This window comes from Alligator mississippiensis, chromosome 1, assembly GCF_030867095.1.
Source record: "Alligator mississippiensis isolate rAllMis1 chromosome 1, rAllMis1, whole genome shotgun sequence".
In the NCBI taxonomy this organism is placed as follows: Eukaryota; Metazoa; Chordata; order Crocodylia; family Alligatoridae; genus Alligator; species Alligator mississippiensis.
Genome location: NC_081824.1, coordinates 300,236,507 through 300,256,781, shown reverse-complemented (window position 1 = coordinate 300,256,781; position 20,275 = coordinate 300,236,507). Strand labels below are relative to the sequence as shown.

Sequence of the window (20,275 nt, the reverse complement as noted above, 5' to 3'; positions counted from 1 at the left end):
TTGTTGTAGCAGCCTGGAGCTTCCCACCAGATAAGTTAGCTGGCACATAGCTCTATGTTACTGCAGCTAAGCTGCTCCCAACACTTGAGCTAGCTGCAGGCTTGAAGGTAGACGTTTTGTAAAGTGCTTCCAGGCACTCCAAGAAGCAAAACTTTAGATGCCCTGAGGAAATTAATGTTGAAAATGGATATGCCTGTGCATGGATGGATCTAGGGTTTTGAAAGTGGGGGGCAGATGGTATAGCACATCATCATGTATAATATGAGGCACATTTTTATCCAGTTAAAGAGAACCTAGAAGCTTTACTGATATGCTAGGGCCCTAGGGCTATATTATTTAGTCTATGGTCAAACCAAAAACAAATGTAACTTAGAATGTGCTCAAACTTGCTAGATTATAGTTTAAGTTTAAAAAAAACCATGATAAATTAGGCAAAGGTGGTGAAAATAGTCCAAATATAGTGTTTTGTTAGTGCTGTAAACATTATAATTAAATGAACATCTTCTGTTCAAATTCACACAAAATGTAGTTGTCTTGAGCATCTTGACAGTGCCTCTGATTCTACAATGTCAGTCATATCACCACCTGAATTAATATTACTACACTTGAGTTAAGGTGTTTTGCTAGAGCTAAAAAACAGGCTGCAGGGCTGTGAAACAGAAGAGAGACATTACGAGGAATGGCTAAAAGACAGCAAAATTGCAGAAGAAAGGATAGTTTGAATAGTGGAACATCAAGACCATTAAAGGAGAAGAGGGTCATTAATGGAAGAGGGAATGAAGAGACATTAGCAGGGATCAGGTAAATGATAATGAGCCATGAAGTCAACTGATTCCCTCAACGCTGCCTAAATAGAAATGCAAGTGCCCCTCCTGAGCAGTTGGTTTTAAAAGTTTGGGTGGAGCAGGAATCAAAGGGGGCTGCAGCTGCACAATTGTACCCCTCCCTCCATAGATCTGTCCCTGTACCTGTGGATTTCAGGAACCTCTAGGGCAGAGGGAGACAATGTTTTTTGGCCGGAGTGCCGAAACGCCCCACAATGCCTACCTTGGAAAGTGCCAGAGTGCTGGTATGCCAGAAAAACAAAATGAGGGCAGGGGGTACATGACAGGATGCCCTGCTTGTGCCCCTTGCCCCCCACCCAGAGCCCCTGCCCCCCAGCCCTGCTCATGACCCTTGACCCCCACCCAAAGCTCCTACCCCCCAGCCCGGGCTCTGTGGCTGTCAGCAGCTTCCCAGAATCTGGGCCAGCTGCAAACATCTGCTGCCTCTCTGCCCAGGCTGCAGGGAGGCAGCATGTACCGCAACGCTCCCTGCTGTGCTGCTCTCACTGATTCTGCAAAGCTGCATTGGCACCTGGCAAAGCTGCGTTGGCACCAGGCACAGCGGGGGGCGCAGAAAGCTGCCTGCTCTGAGCCCCCTGCCGTGCACGGGAGCAACACGGGCAGCAGCAGGGTTGTGCCCCTCGCTGCTGCCCCCACCTGCAGAGGAAGTGTGGCAGGGCAGCAGGGACCTGGGAGCAGGCAGCTTTCTGTGCCCCCCACTGTGCCCTGCCACACTGGGTTCCAACACTGCTTTCCAGAAGCGGCGAAGGCAGCACAGTGGAGAGCATTGCCAGTATGTGCTGCCTCCCTGGAGTTCGGGGCCGGGGTAGAGAGGCAGCAGATGTTTGCTGCTGGCCCAGGTTCTGGGTAGCTGCTGATAGCCAGGAGCCTGCGCCGCTCCCAGCAGGGCTTGCAGTGTCCCAGCTCCTGGCTGGCAGCAGCTACCCAGAGCTGTGGCCAGCTGCAGCCGGGAGGCTACAAACAGCTGCTGCCTCCCTGGCCCCAGTGGGCGCAGTGCTGGCACCTGCTACCTTCCCGGAGGGCAGCAGTTTGTAGCTTCCCAGCTGCTGCTGGCCTGGGCTCTGGGTAGCTGCTGATAGCCATGGAGCCCGGGGCTGCTCCCATGCAAACCCTGCTGGGAGCAGCCCAGGCTCCATGGCTATCAGCAGCTACCCAGAACCTGGGCCAGCGGCAAACATCTGCTGCCTCTCTGCCCTGGCCCCGGGCTCCAGGGAGGCAGCACATACTGGCAGTGCTCCCCACTGTGCTGCCCTCGCCGCTTCTGGAAAGCAGCATTGGAACCTGGTGTGGCCCCAATGCATGCCAAGGAAAATGGCCTCGTGTTCTGCGCTTGGCACATGTGCCGGGGGTTGCCGACCCCTGCTCTAGGGTAAGGCAGCAGCTGGGAGAACTGCTTGAAAATCTAAATTTTGGACTTAGGCATTTAAACTGGGCCTTAGGTGCCTAAATCATTTTGTAGATTGATTCAAACCTACATTTATGAAACAAGTATTGTACACCAGAGACCACCCCCTTGCACAGGAGGAGCTTCAGGCCCATTACATCGGTTTCCTGGCCTCCTTCCTTCCTGGTTCTTGATCCCTGACTCAGCCTTGTCTGCTGGCTCCTTGGCTCCTTTTCCTGACCTTGGTTTGTCTCTTGGCTTAGACACTCTAGCTCTCTGGCTTTCCCTCCTAGTTTCCAGTTTCTGGCTCTAGCCTCTTGCCTTGATGTCCTGCGTACGGACCTTTTTCACCTGAGCTTGGCCTTGTGCCTCAGATTTGCCTCTTGCTTGTACCTCCTGCCTTGGCTCCTTGGCTGTGGCTCCTAGTTCTCTTCTGGCTTCCAACTACCTACTAAGGACCTTGGCTCAAACCACCAGACTAAGCTATCTTGTGGACTGCAATGCAGAAAGGTCCAGCTGGGTAAGTGGATAAAAAGCTTTTGCAGTGGTGTCTACAGTATTGTACACAGGGCTAGGATTTGCCCACTGACTTACATGACCTTTAGCCAATTGCTCTAGCTGTTGGGATAGTAATGCATTTCTTCCCCATGTCTGTGCAGCTTGACAGGTGGGGTATCACAAAGTGTTAAAGTGATTTGGAAACGCAAGTTCTGCTGACCATCAACAAATAGAGTATTAGGTGAACTCTGTCCCTCCAGTCCCTTGGAGCTTCCCATATACTGGTAGCAATTACTGACTTCCATGCTTTGTTTTAAATCTTATCTAATTGTCAGTTTGCTCAATTTACTTTTTCAACCCTAAATTATTTCTTGGTAGGGCTCTTTTTTTTTTTTTTTGGAGGCAGCAAAGTGCAACAATTATTGCACGTTTCCTGATGTAATATCTGTAAGATGTAGAATGCAACCAAAATTACAAGGGAGGCGAAGAAAAAATTGCAACAATTCTTCATTACATTTCCCTGTATTTTTTTGCATTCAGTCTTGAAGAACTGACTGTATCTTACTTAATGTGACTTTTGGGAGAATAGGGAATCCTATTTCAGCAATACTATTTCAGCATATATAGTCTTTGTATTATATACATAGTCCCTTTATTATATTGCTGTAATATGTAATATATTCTTCCCTCTGAAAACAGATGTGGGAGAATGCATGTAATGGGAGTGGGGGGGAAGGAGATTTATTTTAGTCTCCTCATCTGTACATAGGAAAAACCCAGATGTTGAGACATTATTGTAAGAGCAGTATACTATTCACCAGTTGTTTTGTTAGTGGCTTAGGTCAGGGATGTCCAACTTCTAATTAGTTGGGGGCTGAATGCTCTGCAGGCTGCACCAGCAGAGGCTGCACATCCACAGGCCACGTCAGGGTGAGCCTCTTGGACCTTATGCCAGGCAGACACCCCCACTGCACTGTGTGGACACCCCCACTGAAGTGCTGTACTGTACTGTGCATCCATGCCCTGCCACTGCTGCACCTTTTCCATGTGTTATGTACTGTTCATCTTAAACATCTATTAGGATAAACTTGGAGGGAGGGAGGCAAAGTTGCTCTTGCCTACATATTCCGTGTGAAAAGTGACGGGGGGGCGGGGGGGTCCAGTGTCTCCCTTAACTATGCCCATGGCAAAATGTTTTAATATCATCAACACCATAGTTAAGTTGCTCCCCAGCAGTGGCTGGAACACTGAACACAACTCGCATTTGGAGACTTGCCACACAATGCCACATCTAGGAAAGCAGTCTCCGTTTTGGTTTTGTCTTCCTGGAACAGGTTGGGTTTTACCCACCTAAAACAGGGCATTACCACCTGATCTGGCCACATATCCATGATAATGTCTTCTGTTTCTTAAGTTGTCCCTTGGGGACAGCGATGACTGGACATGGGCTTCTTTGGTGGCCAAGTAAATTTACTGGAAAAAAGCAATGTTAAGTGGTCAAAGCTATTCACAAACTGTTACAGTAAAAAAAGAAACCGTAGGAAAAAATAGAAACCAACAAAACACCTTGGCATTTAGATGTGGCAACACTTTTTTTTGACATTTTTTAAATGAAACATTTTGACCTTCTTAACAAAATGGCATTTTCTATTTCAAAATTGACCTAAACTAAATAAAAGGGGGGGAGGGAGATGTGGGGAAGGCAGTGGGAAGAGGAGGGGAGGGGATGGTAAAATACCCAGAAAATGAAACTGAAGCTTTTGATTTCAGGTAGACTGGAATGTTTTGGGTCTACACAAAATGTAGTTGTTGATTTTTAAAAATGTTTTTTAAAATAACCCTTTTACTTTCTCCTCAAATGTATTCCCATTTCCTCCCCACTCTCTGCCTCATTTTTCAGTTTGGCAACCAAACAGGAAAATCCATTATTCACTCTGTCATTTTTATTTCTCAGTGCATGTACTACTTATGCTTCAGATTATATTCTTGCATGTGAGATCCCTAAACTACTAGCAGTTTGAAATCTGGATGCATACTGGCTTTTTCCCTCAACCTGCATTATTCTTAAAACTTCTCTGAAATTGTCTTGAACGTGGCAGGTTGACGGAGAGCAAGCAGCGCTTAATTAAGCATAAGAAATCTCTGCTAATTGCTAAAGGAAATATATTCTCAGGTAATTGCTATGTGTCTGTACCCAATCATATTGCTCCTTTTTTCCTCAAGGCTTTTCTGTTGAGAGAAAGAAGAGGTGATCCTTTAGGTAATGCAGGAAGACTGGAAGTCTGAATTCTATTCCCATTTAGTCACAGACTTCCTGTGAGACTTTAAGCACCTTGTAAAGTTTTCAATGCCTCAGTTTCTTCCTTGGTTTCTTGGGGCACGTAGACTGTCATGACTAGTTGATTATTTTTTAAAATGCTTCACAAATATATGACTAACCATGGGATTTCACTGCACTACTATTGCCCTGTAAAATTGATATTTTATTCATTTGGTCTTAGTCTTTTAAAACTTGACACAAGAACTTAGTGACATTAATTTACAACGGAGAGATATTCAAAAATGATGTGAAAAAAATGAAATGGGCTATGGAGCTCAAAGCAAGTTTGATATCTGTTTGATATCTAGATCTATATGCACATCAATTTTCAAGTAAACCAAATGCATTCTCACATGGATGTCACATAATTTGGTAGAAGAACGAAGGAAAATCAATAATTTCCCTAGATTTCAATTTTGCAATTCTCAATAGAAAAGAAAATGTTTTGTGAATGTGTACTAGCATGATTTATGTTAGAGCAAAGCCATGAAACTTTTAATATTCCAGTTCTGAGTACTGTGTATGTTGTGTACTCAGTACCTGAGTACCGTGTACCAAGTTCAGGTATGTTTAGCTGTAAAGTTTGTAATGGGTTTTGATATTCTCTGGTTGAACATGCAAGAGAAATTCATTCAGTATTACATCATTTGTTTTATATATTGGCCCATTGTCATGCACGTATATAAAAACTGTGCGTGTGAATAGTTTAAGTTGGTGTTTAATGCTCTGTTTAACTCTTCATCTCAACTACCCTCCACAATGTATGTCACTATTAAATGTAAGAAAAAAAAAGCAACAGTGCAACTTTTCAGAAAGGAATTAAAAGCTGATTTTTTTTTCCTGTGTTGTAATTTTGTATACAGCAAGGATAATCTCATGGAACTTTAGTCAGATTACAGTCAGCAACTTTTGACATTAATTAAATGTCTCCTCTTAAAGTCTTCTAATCAACCAGTCTCAGATGTCATTTATTGTTTCCTGTGCTGCAGATCAACATGGAAAAATTCTTTCTCCTGTAATAAAATCAAGGGAAGCTGGGGCAAAATGAATCTTGATGGGCAAGAAGTATAAGATCAGGCCCCTCTACACAAGCAGGTAAAGGCAGGATTGTATCTAACGTGTGATCTACATAATTGAGCCTCTTGCCATGCTGCATGTGCATGGCAGGAGGTGCGATTGTGGGATTGTGCATTAGGCTCCATTGTGGCTTATTGCCAGTGTAGGGGGAGCCCGATCCTGAGTTTCTCCTGCAACAGAGGGAAACAGGTGCCCACGACTGGGAGCCCCCTTTGCTGAAGGGATTTCAAGCTTGAGCACAGCTGAGACCAAGAGCCCTGTCAAGTCTGAGATTCTCAATCCTAGCTGCACATGTGGGCCCAGGAGTATCACACATACTGGAGCCTTGGGCTCTAGCCTTGATCCCCAAGGCTCAGGGGTTTCATGCTGGGCATAATGCACCCCTGTGGCTGGAAGTCCTGGCAGCTTCCAGGACTTCCAGCTGCAAGGGAGACCGTGCTACACATGCAAATTAAAGCCAGATAGCAACTAGCTATAAAATTAGTACACATTTTTGAGGTCTAACTTAATAGCTGGTTGGAGCTTTTTATCATGTGATAAATATGATATTTATAGATTTCCCTGCCCAGCAAAGGGCTGGCTGGGAGCTGCCCCAGAAGTGAAACAGCTTCCAGCCAGCCCCTGGATAGGTGGGAAAGGAGACAGCTCCCCAGTCCTAGGGCTCCTCAGCTCCCAGTTCCTGTGGGGAGCCAGGAGCTGTGTAGTGCTGGGATGGAGCCGTGGGGTGGGACAGAGAGCTACCCTATCCTGGAGCCAGGAGCTGAGCAGTGCCAGGACTGAGGGAGTTCCCCATCCCCTGTGGCCCCCTGGTATTGGGGCTAACCAGGAGCAAATTTGCTCCTGGTCAGCATCTACACACGCACTACTGCACAGTATCTACTGCTCGGTTAGTTTAGTAATTCTATTTACAGGTAGTAGCTAACTGCACAGTAGACTAATTTACTGCGCAGTAAATGGTGCACACATGTTGATGGGGATGCTTTACTGTGCAGTACATGAGTGTATGCTTTACAGTAGACCCAGGAGGCACAAGTCACCAACCCGGGGGGGTGCGGGAGGCCCTCCCGCGTGCTCCCCGGTGGACCCAGAAATGGGTCGGAAGTACTTCTGGTCCACTTCCGATCTGTTGCCAAGCGAGCTGGGGACCCCCCTGTGCTCCTGTGGGATGCTCCATCTGCCTCAGCATTCACAAGTCGCCTGGTACCTAGAGGTACCTAGAGGTATGTAGGAAAAACATTTAAAGCTGTCTCCCTGTCTGAATTGATACAGAGGGTTCTGATTTGATTTGAACAGATTAAAGGGTCCTCTGATTCGATTCGGAGATTCAGCCACTGAATTGGGCCAAATCTCAGCCGAATCAAATCAGGGACCGAAGCTTTGCACAACTCTAAAGTTCATGTTTCTATCTGTAGAAACAAAAGACACGATTTATTTTTTCCCTGGACTTCACTCACTTTCCATATCATGTTTGAAAACATTTTTAAAACTCAAGAAAATTACTCATACTCTAAGTTTTGATACTTGCTACAGAATCTGCAAGTCCTGTGCTACATTTTTCTTTTTATTGGCCCCTCGAGCTGGCACTATTTCTTTAAGTATTGCTCCACTAAATGCACACCTCTGTAATTTTAAACCTTGGCCTTTTCAATTAACTGACAGGTTTAATCCATATGTTACTCTCTGATTATCTGAAAACTGACTTTTGTGTCTGATAAGCTTTGGTGTAATTGAGCTCTTTTTAGACAGCATGTTCTCAGTAAAACAGCAACATTGATATACTATTTTACCCAGACTGCTGGATAATAAGCAAAAGGGCTTCCTTCCCCAAAGACCTCTTATAATCCCAGCCTTTCAAAAAACCCCATGTGATTGGCTTTAAAAAATGTTTTAAAAATAAATCCTCTCAAATAAGTAAGATGTTGGTTTCCTTGATGGCACAGGGAGTGTTGTCATTTTTTGTGCAAAGCCTTCCGTTGTTATAGTCTTTATTATTGAAAGACTACAACAGTTAAAGTTTGTTTTTTAAAATTGTGTTTCCATTCATAGGTGAGGACAGCTGCAGTTACAGAGCTGTAGGGGTGGAAGGGAATAGAGGTGGTGGGTAGGGGTCTCTGTTGGGATGGGGAGCAGAGCCGGTGGGGTAAGACTGAAGGCTGGGCTGGGCTGGGCGTAGCATAGTGAAGGAGGTAGCCAGGATTTTGGGGTATGAGGGTAAATAGGGGACTCCTGGGGTGGGGTCAGGACAGTATAAAACCATTGCAGCAGTCAAGTAAGACTTTATTTGTCAATTTGGCATCATTTATGTTACGTGTCATATATAAAATATGCCAGCTGAGACTAGATGTAAAAAATTGGTCCTAAACCAAACTTGAACCTGTCCCTTGTTACTGCCATTCAGGGTCTGGCAGAAGGGTTACATGTACATTAGGTGAAATACATGTCAGTAAAAAACATATCTTACCAAAAAAGTTTGGTTGCCAGCAAAAAGTTTGCAGATTGTTAGTAGATTTTTTTTCTTGTGTTGACAACTCTGATGCAGTGAGCTGCTGGATCCAGGTTGTTGACTGCTGGTGGGCAAAGCCACAAGACAAACCTGGGTGTGCCTATGTTCTGGTAGTTGCTGTCTGCCACCAGAGGCAGGGGAATACAAACTAGGCCTTTCCTCTTTGATAGCTTGACCATCTCCTTACCAGTGCATGCTTTATGTCCCTTGAGCTCTGCAGCTCATTGTGGAGCAGGCTCCATTGACTTTCACTTGTGCTTTGCTTGGGCCTTCACTGTACGCACCCTGAAAGAACAAACAACAGTATGGGTAGAGTCGACTTGTGACAGTATTTGCAGACGTCCTTGCAAATACTGAGTAGGTGGACTTCACCTGCAGTAGCCATGCACCATCTTTGACTGTGCTGTGCCTGGAGGAAAATACTGTCAATGCTGCCAGGTTTCTTTGGACTATGTCTTTTTTTGGAAGCTATGTCCTTCAACGTGCTTTCTCACTTGCGGGTGAAGGCAGGATGCTTGAGAGAATGTGCAATGTTTGTCTCTCGTGTGCTTGACTAGTTTTACAAGTTCCTGCATACATGTCTTACATCTTTCTCTCCCAGCTAAACATAAGGCCTTCACTCTTTTGTGCTTTGCAGTGCATATTGAAGACTATAGACTCTAAGGTCTGATAGCAATGAAAATGTATTCTGAGATGACAACATGGTTAATTTCTGCAGTGTGATAGAAACTGCAGTGTGAGGTGAAAGCCTGTAGTGCTAACTTAGTGTAATCTATTATCCCTGCAGCCATCATTAAATAATTACTGATAATTCATCCATTAGATAATACATGATCAGTCCCATAAAAGTGTCAGTCTCAAAAATTTACCCTGTCTTTGGCTTCTTGAGGGTGATGTGTAAATAGTTGCTTCAATGAGATGGAAACCATTGGTTACTTAATACTCTTAATACACAATGGTGAGGAAATGTGGGGGGAAATCCAGTATACTATCTATGAGAACTCTGTTGGGGCTTGGTGAAAGTTTTCAGACTGAAGCCTTGGATTCCCCTGATACTGTATTGCCCTAGTGGAAGGCAGTGTCTAGGTGTTCTCTAGTTACTTGCTGTTGCTATTCTTATTGCAGAATCCGTGATGTAGAGGTGCCGGAAATGTTGTTGGAGTCATTTTACATCCTGTAGTCAGCAATATAGAACGCTGACATGTCAGAGGACCTATGCTTCTATGCACCTTTCTACTGGATTTCATTCATGCTTATTATGGATATTTTTATGAATAGCACTAGCAATGCTGAGGAAAGATTAACATACTCACAGCTGCTGAAATGAAAATCACTTTTTTGCCTGTTCTGAGAAGCTAGAACCATGGAAACAAATTAATTATTTTATTTATTTCTTGCAAACATCCTCTGCCCCAGAGCTGTTCTTTGTTGAATTAAATATTTCATTTGGGGTACTGCTTTACTCTTTTAGAAATTATGTCTAGTTGAATTTAATCCCAATACAGTTTATTTAAAAGCAAATATTCAAAAAGTTTAGTTCTGAAAACATCTAAATAAAACCTTTTGACTTCTCTGAAAATTCTTTTTTCCCTATATTTGTTAGCCAAAAGTATTTGCTGAATTTGGCATTTATTTGTAAATAATTCTGACTGCTGCAAAAACCGGATTTTTCAAAGAATAAATTATTTCTCAACCCCCCTCTCCATAACTCTAGATTTGACAAAATAACATCACTGATAAGTTACTAGTATTTTCACCTCCATTGCAATATATCTGCTTCTTGCCCTACACTCATTGAAATCAGTGGCAAATCTCCCTACTATACTATCAGTGCAACCACAACTAAGAGTAGCTGGCTCTTTGAAGACGGGGCAGAAAAGCAAACTAAAACAGCAAGCACTTGCTCAGTACAAGTCTTCAGGCTACTTGGCTGTCTCTCATAGTTTTGCTTTTTGTCCAAGTGACTAAAGTGATGTTCCAGCTGCGATGGACAGCCATGTAGCTTCCTACATGTCCAGTGTATTCAGAGGAGGCAGCCCTGGTTCCCAGCTCAGGCTCCAATCCTCTTCTTTCTACATGCAAATGCATGCAGTTAACCAAATGTACAGCATGCAAATTAGCTATATGTTTTTTAAGGCAGTGAATTGCATAATATCTAATGATATTTAATGATTAATGCATCCTGGCTCTCTTGCAAAGGATCTGTGGAATTTTCTATCAGTTTACAGAGTAACAAATACCCTTGACAATATGTGCAGTGTTTCCAAAGAATATGAGTCATGTGGCATTAGAGAAGTTCAGTAGCTCCTCAACTGCTAGTACACAATACACGTGTCCAGGACCCTTTTGTGCCATGCCAGGGAGGTAGCCTGGCTGTAAAATCAATGTAATTGGCCCAAGGAAAAATATCTCGGCATCATAACGTTTGTCTGCTATCCCTGATATAAACACTACCTCCTTTGCCCACACAGGAAGATCTGGTCCCTGAAGTTTCTCCTCAGATAAATGTGGCAAATCATGACTAATGCAATTTGCTTTAGTGGTGTTTTCTGTTTATATGTGCAACAAAGCATATAAAATTGGAGGTTGCTTTAAATCTGTCGTTGAACTGGATGAGTAGAGTATGCATAAATGGAAGAAAGGACAGTTGTCTCTACCACTGCTGTAGAAGGTCTGAGAGCATGGTCCAAAGGAGTAGAATAAGTTGGTTGTTAAGCAGGACAGCTTAGTGGGGACAACAGAATTGTAACCCCTGCAACATACATGAATTATAAACTGCAGAAACACCATTGGCTATAGTGATCATCCTGTTTACTCCCCTAGGGAGTCTATACCGTGGCAACAGCACCAGCTCTGCAAACACTGCCCAGGCCTAGTTGGCCGAAAGGTCAGTGTGATAGCCAAATTTGGAAGTTCAACCCTCTCTTGTACTATGGTCTTGTAATTTGAGCCTTGCCAAGTCACATAGCAACACTTCCCCACCTTATGGGGATATTGGGAGCATGAAGACATGAAAACTGCAAGGTACTCTGATACCATAGTGGTGGGGCAAGTCACATACCTAACATAGAAAGATACAATCCATTTGTGGCCATATTGCCAGGCAACGTGGAGTGCTAAACCCCCCAAGAAAACAGTGCTTCCCAGGGGCCTGTCACTGTTTTGAAATTATAATTAGCCACAGACACATGAGATAGTCCAGTTCTGACTGGTCTTGCCTCATGCAGCTCCGCTTCAGGAATGTTGAAGGAGGTGATGATTTCTGTCTTCCTGGTTTTACAGGATAAAAAAATTGTATCTCCTGGACTGTTCTAGCTTTTCAAATTCTCAAGAGTATCCAAAATATGACTAAAATATCCAGTAGTGCAGGTTGCACATTAACCTGCCAGTCATATTTCAGCACATCTACAAATCCTTTCACTTGCAGTGTCACTCCTAATAGGATCTTCCTGATAGGTCATTTTTTAATGAGTTATCAATTAATGTTTTTGTGTGTAATTGAACCACATTAATTATAAACCGCAGAAGCACTGCCAGATTTACGGACCATCCTGTTTACAAGTGAATTCATATACAAAGTTTCTTTGTAATGCAGACAAAACTACAGTTATACAAATTAAGGATGACTGTAGGTGGGTGAGGAAGAATCCTGTTAAATCACCCTTGTCTTTCTCCCTAGAAATGCTGCCTCCTCTAACATATTCTATATTTTTCAATTCTTTGTTTTATTTTGAACTATCAAAAGCAGGTTAATAATGACATGCCTTTCAAATGGAAAGAAGTCAAAGCACTTAGTGGCCTAAGGAAAAAGACTCAAGAATCAAAGAAGAAAATAAAGACCAGGCTGTGTGTTTCATTCCATACATAACTTTTTATATGGCCAAAAATAAAGAAAGGACTAAAAGAGAGGAGTCCTAAATGGCTTGTTGAAGCAGAAGGAAGAGACCAAGAAAAATGAATGTGAATGAAAATGCATATTTAGGAGATGCACTTACTTTTACAAAAAGCATGCTTAAACGGTCTACAGAGTGCAGGCATTGAGCTCCTCATACTAACGTGCAACAGCAGTGCTGATCTGAAGGGGATGACAAAAGCCAGAGTAAACAATGAGAAAGGATGCAAAAGGCTCTGATCATTTGATCATTTGGAAGTTAATAGATGATAAAGACAGCTTAATCCATGCAAATATAGAATAATGACAACTCTCAGTGCGTGCGTCATAAAAACTAGGAGGAATAAAAAAAAAGAGAAGTAGAAGCAACAACATTTGAATCTATGTGCGTCACTAATGGATGAGGCTGTTGAGAGAGAAATAATCAATTTTAGGGCACAGAAGACGTATGGCTGTTACACAAGCGCACAATAAAAGATGAGGAGGGAATGACAGCAGAATGGTAAGTACATGACCAAGAGTGGAGGTCCTCTTAGTAATTCATCCCTAAAATGATTTTTCCTGTTTGAAATGTTAATTTGAGCCTCATGATCACAAGGCTTTCAAGTCCTGCTTTAAAGATGTTGCTGTGCCAAAAAGTTGGCATACAGTCACTTTGGATGCAACATTTGAAGTCAATGATGGAAGGATGGGGCTCATACTTTTGTTACAGAGGGCTCTCCCTACAATAGCCCTCAGGTTTTTCTAGTTCAGCTAGTCTAGTAATTGACCCCTTATTTTGTTAACGAGTGACTAACACATGCAGTCTGTGGATATATGTTAAAAAGAAGCTAGTAAAGCACTAGCAATTTAATGGTGAGGGTGTTTAATAGGGCTGTGTGAAATTTTGCTGGCAGTTTCGTTTCAATGCTGTTTTGACAAGTTTCAAGCACAAAACGGCAAAATTGAAATGAAACAGAGAGCTTCAAAACAGCCTCAAAACAAAACGAGGCAAGTTGAAACGTTTCGAAATTTTCGAAATGTTTCGAGTTTCAAAGCTCAAGCTGGGGTTGCCTGCAGGGAAACAGAAACTAAAGGAGAGCGAGGGGGAAGGAGTGCTCTCATTATTGATTGTGTAGCTGGCCAGTGACTGTCACCCTTTCCTGAGGTTCCCTTCCAATCCCAGTGCTCTGGGGGAGGGATGGAAAAACTGCATAAAAGGCAGCATTGTTTGAACTGCCCTGCTTTCTGCCCTGGTGTCAGTTGAGTGAGGGCGCACCTTAAAACACACACAGTGTCACCCACCCACGTCACAAGTCTTGCCTGTCAGCAGCTAGAGGTGCAGGGCCCCACAACCCAAATTCCCCCTGTACCCACCTCCTTGACACCTGACAGGCTCTGTGGCCACAGCAGGGCCTAGCAGGCCTGCAGTTTTCATCCCACTCTGCCCCAAGACAGACACAGTCCCACAAGCACTCATGTCACGAGTTTTGTCTGTCAGCAGCTAGAGGTGCAGGGCCCCAGAACCCCTGCACCGAACTCCTCGACAGCTGGTAGGCTTTGTGGTCACAGCAGGGGCTAGCAGGTCTGCAGCTGTCACTCTGCTGTGCCTTAACACACACAGTGTCACCCATGGCAAGAGTTTTGCTTGTCAGCAGCTTGAGGTACAGTTCCCCCCAAACCCCTGCACCGATCTTCTTGAAACTTGGCAGGCGTTGTGGCCTCAGCAGGGGCTAGCATCCCTGCAGTTTTGACCCAGCTGTGACTCAACACTTAGACATGACATGAGTGTTTTGCTTTCAAGACTCTGAGGTACAGTTTCCCTGAAACCCCTGCACCTGTCTCCTTGAAACTTGGCAAGCTTTGTGCCCTCAGAAGGGGCTACTATTCCTGCAAGTTTCATCCAAATCAGGCCGGAAATGACAAAGTTACAGGCCATTTTGTGCTTCCCCATTATAGCCTATGGGCTAAACAGCAAAACTGTTTTGACGAAACGAAACAGAACAGTGGTTTCGAATTGAAACAAAATTTGAAACAAAATGCTGTTCCATCGAAACTTCGAAATGCAAGTCAAAACAGAACGGTGCAGTTTTGCACAGCCCTAGTGTTTTACCACTGAAACAATTTACTAAGGCATTGTGGTGGATTTTTCATCACCAGAAATATCAGGATTGGATTTGCAAAGCAAAAAGATACATGCTCTAGTTCAAACAGCAACTAATTGAGAGCAGCCCTATGGCCTGTGTAATGAAGGAGGTCACACTAGATGATTACAGGGGTCTCTTATGGCCTATTTTAACTGAAAGTCTGTGAAAGATCTGCAGGTTGGGTGAAATCCAGTCAGCTAATGGTAAAATGGGACTTCCTGGGGAGTCAAAGACTCATATCCACATCATGGTGCCTTGTCACCAGTCCAGAAGGCAAAGTGTAATGTCCTTCAAAAATAGAGCATTTAGAAAGTGTTTATGGGAAGGGGAGGAGAAAGGCACCAGAAGGTAGGAACATAGGACTAGAAGGGGCCTCCTCTATCATTGAATGGTCCTCTCTACTACAGGCTGCCATGTCATATAATCCTACCCTAAATTTTATCACACTCCATCTTAAAAACAGATTTTTTTTTTGGCTCCCATTATTCTACTTGGAAGTTGTCCCAAAATCTCACTCATCCCATCTTCTAATTTCTAGCCTAAACTTACTTGTTGCAGCTTACTCCCATTTGTACTTAACTCAAATTTGTTCTTCAAACAGTTTCCCTTGCCTTCCTATGCATTTACTCCTGTGATATATTCACAGGCAGCAATCATATCCCCTCTCATTTTTCATTTTGCTAGACTAACCAAGGCAATCTCTTTTAGTCCGCTCACCTAAAACAGGCTCTCTCTTTTCCAAATTGTCTCTGAAACCCTTCTCTCTACCTGTTCCAGTTTGAATTCATCTTTTGTGCATGGTCAGAATTGTACACTGTATTCCAGATAAGGTCTTAGCAGTCTCTTGCCCGTGACATTAATATTTCTGTTTCTTTACTGGAAATCTCTTGCCTAGGATCATATTTGCCCTTTTCATAACTGCATCACAAGAGTACTCCATAGCCATCTTGTCAGCTAATATACCCAAATCTTTCCCTCTGTTGTTTCCAACAGTTCATCTCTAATGGTATAGCAGAAAATCTTGCTATTTTCTATGTGAATGGCCTTGTATTTTATTACTATTATATTCCATCCCTTCCTATTTTTCCAATACCCAAGATCATCCAGTTCTTTCTATATGATATCCCAGTTGTCTTCTGCATAGACTGTGTCTCCCAGCTTTGTGTCAGCAGCAAATTTCATTAAGACACTCCTAATTTTTATAGAAAGATCATTAAGAAGATTGGTCTCGAGATGGATACTTAAAAAACAGCACCCATAATCTTCCCTAGTCCAATAGTCCTTTTCAGTACAACCAGCTGCTGTCTCCCTTTTAGCTAGTTCCTTAATAACCATAGATTCTTGTACTAATTATCATATTCTCCACCTTAACTAATAGTTTACTGTGTGGCAGATTTTTTCTTGAAGTCGAGATAGATCAGATCTACTGCATTTCTCATGTCTAGTGATTCAGTTGTTTTTTCAGTGAATGATGATCAGGTTAGTCTGGCAGAACCCATGTTTGGTAAACCCATGTTGTATTTTATCCCATTTCCCATTCATTTTTATAGCTCAAATTACTTTTTCTTCTTGTTGTGTACTAACTGAGGTAAGTTTAATGGGTCTGTAGTTGAACAGATCACTTCTTTGGCTTTTCCATTATATAAGTAACATGTATGCCTGTATTTACTTGAAGGAAGGAGCCTTGAAAAACGAATTGTTTTAAATACTTAAAAGACAATATCAAAGAAGATTGTAGAACTGGCAAAGAACTAAAGACAAGATTTGCAATAGCAACAGCAGCACTGGAAAAAACTGTCCATGATCTTCAAGGGCAGTAATATTTCCATCAAAATAAAGTATCAACTTCTTAGATTAATGGTAATGACAACAACCCTACTTGAATATCAAAGCTGGACCCAGAGTACTGGGAACCTGGATCAGTTGTATCTGGGTGGTTCACAAACCCCTTAATTGGCAGCATATGGCCAAATCAAAAACAAGCCATTCAGCTGTTGGCTGTGGCTTTTACTTCAGAGGGCACCACTTTTCCAATCAGCTGGAATTCAGTGGTCCTGCACAACTGATCAGAAAAGCAATGCCCTTTGAAATAAAAAGTGTACTAAACAGCTGGAGCACCTTGGCATCACTGCAGAGCTGTTTGCTGTGGCTATATATGCCCCCAGCTATTCTACAAATGCTGATCTTTCCTGTAGTTGCTGGGTTTTTTTGTACAAGTATTCAAAAAGGGTTGGTGTGGCCAGCTCTTAAGGATATTGAATACAGCTCATAGGGCAGAACAATCAGTTAAAGACAAGTTCTTGGCTGTTTGAAAATGTGAAAGCCTCCTTGAAATTGTTAAGAACCCCACATTGAGTTGGTTTGACCTTATTATGAGCCTTCCTAATTTGGCCAACACCATGCTGCAAGGAAAAGTGAATGGAAGAAGAAAGGGAGGCCAACAAAGGAAAATGTGGATAAATATCATTACTGAATGAACAGGGAAGATCATAACAGGCCTTTGTTACTTGGTCAAAGAATGTTAACAATAGAGAGCCCACTACTTGTGCTTCTGACTGAGGGAAGCATCCCAACTTCTTGAAGTGAATCAAGTACCCTCGAGGGCTACTAGGCCTGTGTTTCCCAGGATGCGCAGAGCCAGAATCAGTCCAGAGCCCTGGGTAGTGGCAGTGTTACCCCCAGGCTAGCGGGTGTGCTCCAGGAAGGGGGTCGGCCAGACGTGAGACACCCCCAGGGAGGCACTCAGAGCCTGGAAGGTGGTCGGGCGCAGTGAGGTGGGTGGCTCAACGCACGAGCGCCCCTACTGGCCCGCCACAGCTCCTGCGTCATCTTTGTCATCTTCACTGAAGACTGAGGCACTGTTTTCAGAGATCAGAACAGCAGTATATTTAGCCCCATGCTAATTTGTCTGTAACAGTGGCCAACACAAGAATCTTCAAAGGAAGGCGATGATATCCACTGTAGTGAACAATTTTGAAATACCTGTCCATAAGGGATTTTTTTTCCTAATCCCATTGGTTTGGGGCAAGACAGCTTCTAACCTATGATGGTTCTTTTCCTTTTACCTCCTGACTATTTCATTTTCTTAACAGTTTCTAGACGGGACTTAGAAGCTTTTTAATATCTCACTAAATTGGCTCCCCTTTATGCATTGTTTTGCTGACAAACTCAAAGAATTTTAATATAATAGACAGGCACAGATTTCTTTTATCAAAGCTGTGGTAACTTGTCCATAGTGCATCATATTCATCTGGCTCAGTAATGCTCAACTTCTGGCCCATGGACCAAATCCACCCAGGTGATGTCACCTGGCCTAAGGGGTTCCCCACAGGCTCAGAAATTTAGTGTCAGGGGAGTAGTGACAGCATTAATTGCGGCTGCTTCCAGAACCATGGCAGTTAACACTGCTACCACTCCCCTGCCACTAAATATCTGGATTCTGGCCCCATGCACCAGAAAACACCACCTTGCATGGCTTACAGAGCTGCGAAAATTAATGCTGCCACAGCCCCCTTGCTGCCAGATTTCTTGTGGGGATCCTTGTGGGCCTGACGACACAGTTCAGCATGCCAGTGTGTGGGGTCACTCTGCAGCACAATCCAGTGTTCGGGTTGGAGCCAGTATGTGGGGCTGGGCCATGGCCAGATCAGATCAGATCAGATCAGATCAGGTACACTGGGTGGGGCTAAATTCAATGCAAATTCAACTTGAAGGAGTTTAGCTTGCTGCACCCCAAGTCATTTAAGGTGCTGAATTTCCTTCAGCAGCTGGAATTAATGCACAATACGCCGCTAAGGCGTGCAAACACTGATACCATTAAAGCGGTGCAAAAGCATTTAGCCCACTTTAAAGTGTCGTGCACGCATGCCTCTCATTTTGTCTACACACGGCCTGGTTTCTAATTCTGTTTTTAATTACCATCTTTCCCCCTGTTCCTGGTACTCACATAGGATTAAGTACTTTGTGTTACTGCCAGGAGGCCATCAGCATATTTAATTAAAGACATGTATAACATTTTCTTTCTTCCTTCTTATGTCCTGGTATGGGTAAGATATTTTAATATAAGATTCTACGTTGCTGTTAGCAGTTCAGCCACTTCATTCTTAAATTGCTTTGAAATTCTTGGATGTGTATCATCTCAATCTAGGTCTTGGTATCTAACTCCTATTGAAAGCTCCCGTACATATCTGGACCCTAAAGACTTGTTAATTCAGTTTATCTGTTACTTCCAGCACATCCATTTTGACAGGTCAATTTCTAATATTTTCTCATTTTAATTACCTGAAAATTCTAGGCTTGGTGCAAATCTCTCTCTAGCTCTTTAAATGATTTCTTTGCTTCAATACAGTGTCTCTCAAATGTGCTTTGGCTGTTTAATTGCTCCCCTAACTCCTCAGCAATTCTGGGTACCCAGCAATTCTCTTGCAAGCATCATGCCTCTATTGTGCCTAATTTTTTTTCTTCTGTGTTGGTCTGTCTTCGGCTCTTTATTCTTCCTGTTCCTTCTTAGCCTTCCTAATGTCCATGTTACACTTTCAGCTGATTTAATTTACACTTCTCGAAGCTGGCCCCACTTAACTGGATTTCTGTTTTTTGAAGAAAGGTCTGTTGGGCTCCAATAAACTTTTAAACCCTGCCAGGGTTTGAAAAAGTGTTACTCAGGTTAGACTAGCTCATCTGAGCTAAGATCATACAATTTAGCCAAAGCAAGGCATAGCTCAGCTATGCCCACAATGCACTGTACATACAGACATACACACACCATTTGCTCATCAAAACCTAGCAACATGGAAAAAATCAGTGGGCTCCAGGGTCTGTTATGGCATGCGTACATCATGGCACCAGATTTCTCTGTCTGGCTGCTGAGGAAATAAACCCTGCCTGTCCACTCCCACTCTGTGCACATCAGCTTTGGGACTGAGGCAGCGAGGATGTCCCATAGGTAGGGACCTACCAAATTCATGGCGGAAGTAAAGTGTGCAGAGGCTCTTTTAATCTTGCACGTTCCCCCACGTGCACCTCATTCCTTGCCTCCCCACCTCGCTGCTGATTAGTAGAGGACCCCACTGCTCCCTCCTGATCAGCAGGGGAGCTAAAACTGTGGTTTTATACATGGTGCTGTTTTTGCCTCCCGGCTAATCAGCAGCAAACAGGAGCCCGTGAGCCAATCAGCAGCGGGAGGCAAAAACAGCACCATATTTAAAATCACAGTTTTCACTTCCCTGCTGATTAGGAGCAAACCACAAGTGGGGACCCTTCACCAATCAGTGAGGGGAAGGGTGCAGGGGAACCTGCAAGATTAAAGGGACCACAGCACACCCCACTTTCACCATGAATTCAGTACTCCCTACCCATAGGCACCCCACGCCACTGCTTCTGAGCACAGTGGAAACCCAGGTCATGAGTGCTCTCCAATATGTTCTCTCTTCCTCTCTCATTGCTGAGGTTGATGCAGACAGACTAGGAGCAGGTGTTCTGGGTTCATTTCCTTGGAGACAGGACTGAGCACTCTGCCACTGCAGTAGATGTTCCCTTAGAGAGACAGGAATAGCATTTGGTTTAACATTGGTTTGTGCTCCCTACCAATCTGAATCTCCATTAACAGGAGAGACAAAGCAGAAACAAAAGAA

The 20,275-nt window shown here is 43.5% G+C and overlaps 1 long non-coding RNA gene across 1 annotated transcript in view; it reads right to left on the bottom strand.

The window, feature by feature from the left end:
* Positions 1-8,384: 8,384 nt before the first annotated feature.
* LOC106740463 (uncharacterized) overlaps positions 8,385-20,275 on the bottom strand; it is a 74,416-nt gene continuing 62,525 nt past the window's right edge. Inside the window, exon 5 of the long non-coding RNA XR_009459099.1 lies at positions 8,385-8,912. This is a non-coding gene — a long non-coding RNA (uncharacterized LOC106740463). The remainder of the gene's footprint in view (positions 8,913-20,275) is intronic.